Genomic DNA, 5,000 nt, shown 5'->3' with positions numbered 1-5,000 from the left:
TAAGAGGAGACAAACGAACAATTTATTAGCGAAGGGAGACTTTAATATTTAAAGAAAGATCAGTGGTGGTTGTCGAGGCCGAGAGCCTCGAAATGGCACGTGCATCCGATCCATTTCTAAGAGCTAAATGGAAACCCAACACAGACACCCGATCCATTTCTGAGAGCGAGATGGAAACCCTACTACACGCATCACTCGATCGTTGGGTTCCCTTCCCTCTACACCATATGCGCTTCCTCGAGCCATAAAAAGCCGTCTGCCGCTGCTGCCTTTCTTATTTGGATCAGTTTCGGGCCCTTCCTCATTTGATTATACTTTGATTTTTCCTTCTCTTTAATCTTGTTTTGATTCGATGATGCTTTCGTCTGAGAACACAAAGCAAAATGTGAGATAAAACTTTCGGAATCACAACACTTATAAGATAATTATTTTTTTATTGAAACAACAACTTGAGATAAACATTTCCCGCAAATGAGCTAGCAGCTATTTTAATCTTAAATATCACCCTACGAGATAATTATATTTCTTCTATAATCTTCGTATCGACAAATATCACCAAGCACCCAACAATATACAAGAATAAATAACCAAAGACATATAAAACTTGTACCAGCAAAAAAAAGCCACAAAAAAATTAAACCAGAATGTCATTGTGAGGGTAATGGAGGAGCATTCCACTATAGATGCATTACTGGTGACGATGACTAAACAATAATACTCCGGGAGGGAGAAACAGTCTGTATCATCAATAGCTTGTAGAAATGAATACATCATCAACATGCTTTTTGCTCTTGGCATGCATGTGAGTGAAAATAAGTTTAAAAACCCAGCTTGATTGCACCACAATAATTTTATATAAAATTCATAATGCTTCCATGTAACAAGGGCCAAGCAGGAGTCTAAAGCAATCAGAGAACTTTGAAGACCATTGTAGTGTTATCTACATTAACTTCGGATTAACAAGTCTCATCATTTTGCTTTGTGAGCAAACCAAGAAATATATAATTCTATGTAAGGTGATGTTATAACCAAATAAATTAACAATACATCATCATGTTTACCGTACAAGGCAACAAGCAAGCAAAATTGTCGAATGAGTTGGTGATCGTGCCGAAAACATAAGCAAGTCTCTACCAATACACAAATTAATTCTTTAGTGGTTAATAGTAGTTAGAGGATTTGTACCTAAAAAATGACTCATGAAATGATATTTTTCTTGGTATCTTTCTGCGAAATCCACCACCATCATATTCAAGAAAATAACTGGCAATATGAAGTAATCACAATTGCAGTATTATTATCCACATTTACTTTAGATCAACAAGTCTCATCATTTTGCTTTGCCATGGCAAATCATGGATATCATGTGCATAAGGTGATGCAAGAAACAAAATCAATTATGAGACGACCCATATGTTTTCCCAAGCTTTTCTCACAAAGCAGGATACAGACAGACTACATTGTCTTATGAGCAAGTTGTAATTCTAGTGATCAACAAAAATCCTTATCAGTGTGCATAATTGATATTAGCTAGAGATTCCATGGTAAATTATGAAATGCAATTTTTAACCATCCTTAAGAAGTAATTGTCATATGCATTCACAGACTAACCAGTTGTAGGTCCACAAAGTGATTCTGAATAACAAAGAAAATTAAAATGCCTGTGTCGGGCCGCAGTCACACATTTATCAATTACTTTAAACAATTAAACCCCTAATTCAGGGTGCAAAGAGCATCAAGCTGTCTGTAAGCAGACAAACCAGAGTGACTGAAGTAATTATGACAAAGTACCAAAAATACGGAAATGCACATTAATTCTCTTTTATCAGTCTTTGAAGAAAATTGCTTAAATGTGCATCTTAACAATCAGGACAAAGAGAAAGCTAAAGTGATACTAATACTCAATGTTTGAAAGAAAAACTTAGCCATGCTTTTTGGGAATATATAAGGAGATACACACACATATGTGTATATATATATATGATAATATTATTCATAGAAAAAAAATAGCAAACTTCAATTTCTGTATATAGAATCTATAAAAAGAAATAGCATCAAGAATGAAACCAATTTTGACAAAAGAATTACACAGGATGAAGTAACTACATCAACCTATGAATCAATATTTCTTCTGCCAATTCATCAATATAGCACCTTGATACCAATTTCTCGTCATTTCCTTGCAGCCAACGTAATAGCAGCAAGGGGCTAATAGTGCACATTTACTAAATTTTCCAATATACCATTTAATACTGTGTAGAAGTTAAATTCATGTGAGAGCTCATGACATCAAGTTAATGAAAAAGTTACATGGATGCCAGAGATCAATATAATTCATGTTTGTAAAGCATGTCAAAGGTCTAGGTCTACATTTACATCAAGAAGAATAGTTCTACACCTCAACTAAGATAGAATAATGGATAAGCTTCTAACGGACTATTAAGAAGGTAACATCCTTTTCAAACTTATCAGTTCGTATTTAAGAAAATATCTCAGATAAGATATTTTGAACATTCGTCACCACTGAACTAGAAAAAAATTGCTATCTAGGAAGGATAAACCACCCATGAAAAATTTTAGGGAGCATGGACTGATGCAACAATGTCACACACTTCCATGCTGTCTCAAACTCTCTATCGACAACGATGGATTAGAAAGGGTACCTTCATGCTAATTCCGAAAACATTGTTACTTAGGTTACCAATTGGCTTTTCAATCTAAGCCATCGAAATTAGCACATTTAGATTGTCTGCCAAACCTTTCAAGATTGCCTAATATAATATCCTTATTTTCTCCAAAACCTGAAAACAACAAGAAAAGAAATCAAAATAATATCCTTATTTTCTCCAAAAGAACCCGCAAAAGAAAATCTAAAATCACTAAGAAAAACTAAATGCACAAATAAAAAAGCTAGCTTAACACCCAAGGTAAGAACATAAGATCGGGAGAAACCGTGCCCCTCCCCTTCTATTTTCTTCTACTCTCTGCTTTTGACGATCGTCGAAGCTTGTCAGTATCACAAGCAGGAATTGGCAAAAAGAAGAACACAGAAGGCTAAATAACGACTACGAGGGCCCCGACTACCATTTTTCTATCCAAAACCAGATCCTTCCAGGGAACAGAAAAGAATGCCAGAATCCAAAGATCAAGATCCAAACCATCGAAGATTAATGGGAAACCAAACCAGCCGCAGAGGCCCACGATGCGATCCCCGATCACAACCTAACTGCGGCTGCGAACGAGGTCGATCCTTTAGGGTTTTATAACCGGGTGGGGTTTCCGATCCCCATGCCTAATGGGCCTTATAATAGCCTGCTTATCGAAAAGGGTACGAAATTTATAATAATGGACATAAATTGGAATTATGATATTTGTAAAGGGCAAAACTATAATTTGACAAAAACCCTAGCCTCGAGAGCAAAAATGTAAATATGTCAAAAACCTAGCCTGCGCTGCCTCTGCTCGCGCGCGGCCGCTGCCGCGAGTGGCCGCCGCCTTGGCGTGGCCTGCCCACGCGCGGCCGCCGCCTGGGTGTCGCCTGTGCCCGCGCGCGGTCGCTGCCGCCATATGCGGCCACCGGCCTTCCGCAGACGCCAACATTATGCGTGAGGGCGGCCGCCGCCTTTCGTGGGCACCACGTTCACAGGCGGTGCGAGATGCCCGTGGTGCCACCGGCATCCCCGTGTGGCTGCTGCGTGGTGCAGCCACCGCTCGCAAGCAATCGCTGCCGGCGCGGGGCCGTGATGCGCAGCTGCGGGTGGTACCCTTCAGCGGGGTTGTCGACAACGATCAAAACCGAATCGATTTGATGATTTGCTAGTTTAAAAATAGTTTTGGTTTTAAACTGATGGTTTCGGGTTCAAAATAGTTTAAAGATAAAAATAAATTATATATAACTTATGGTACAGTGGTTAAATTATAAAATTTAATTTGAAGAATTCTTGGTTTGAATCTATAAAATGGTTAAATTTTTTTATAATTTTACTTTTTCAAAAGATGTATTTATTTCTTTATGTCAGCTTTGCCCATTATAATTATACATCTATTTTTTAAATTTTATAAATATAATTATATTTTTTATATTATAATTGTTTAGTTAAATATTTTTTTTATAAATATTATAATTTTTTATAATATTATAATATTATAATATTATAAATATTATTTTTTTTTTATAATATATTATAATATTATAAATATTATATTTTTATAAATATTATAATTATATTTTTTTTATAAATATTATATTTTTTTATATTATACATCTATTACATCTGTTTGATTCCGATTCCTCATTTTGAAAAATCGAAACCAAAATGGGTGATTTGGAAACCACGATGAGAGCTATTTGAAATGGTCCCAAATATACCTGATGACATGATTTTCTAATTTTTTTTATTTTTAATGAGCCATTTATGGTATAATTTTTCTATCCAAAACTAGATACTTTGGGACAGGGAATAGAAAATAATGTCAGAATCCAAATATCAAGATATCGAAAAGAGAACCGGTGGCAGAGGCCCATGATGCGATCCCCGATCACAACTTAACTACGGTTGCGAACGAGGTCGAACCTTTAAGGTTTTATAACCGAACGGGATTTCTGATCCCCAAACCTAATGGGTCTTATAGCCTGTTCTTTGAAAAGGAAGGGTACGAATTGTTCGAGAGGCGGAAGCATAGCCGAGCCCTTTTCTAGTTTATCAACGTAAAATCTTATAACAAATTAGCCACTCTTAATGTTTGGATCGTATATTTATTTATACTCTGAAAAATTATTTTTTAAATATAAAAATATCAATTTAACTTTTATGGAACTATAGAAATATCAATTTAATAGTAACTAACTATTAGGAATAATCTATAATTAACTCATATTTGAATGATTTAAACCGAAAATATACAGTTTCAAGTTTTTATGGCAATAGTTATTTTTTCTTTACCATATTTACTGCAAAACTTCTTTGCTTTTAGAGGAAAATTTATACCCTTGGAAGATG

General features: G+C 35.5%; 1 long non-coding RNA gene and 1 other non-coding gene across 2 annotated transcripts; both read right to left on the bottom strand.

The window, feature by feature from the left end:
• LOC135595154 (uncharacterized) lies at positions 1 to 3,416 on the bottom strand. The gene is made up of 2 exons (XR_010480290.1): positions 2,664 to 3,416; positions 1 to 365 (listed from the first exon to the last, which is right to left on the bottom strand). It is a non-coding gene; the product is annotated as an uncharacterized LOC135595154 (long non-coding RNA).
• Positions 904 to 979, bottom strand: LOC135596302 (small nucleolar RNA R160). Its single transcript, XR_010480921.1, has one exon. It is a non-coding gene; the product is annotated as a small nucleolar RNA R160 (small nucleolar RNA).
• Positions 3,417 to 5,000: the final 1,584 nt, after the last annotated feature.

This window comes from Musa acuminata, chromosome BXJ1-10 (genome assembly GCF_036884655.1).
Source record: "Musa acuminata AAA Group cultivar baxijiao chromosome BXJ1-10, Cavendish_Baxijiao_AAA, whole genome shotgun sequence".
Taxonomy (NCBI): domain Eukaryota; kingdom Viridiplantae; phylum Streptophyta; class Magnoliopsida; order Zingiberales; family Musaceae; genus Musa; species Musa acuminata.
Note: the sequence above shows the minus strand (reverse complement) of the source record. Positions and strands in the feature narration are given on the sequence as shown.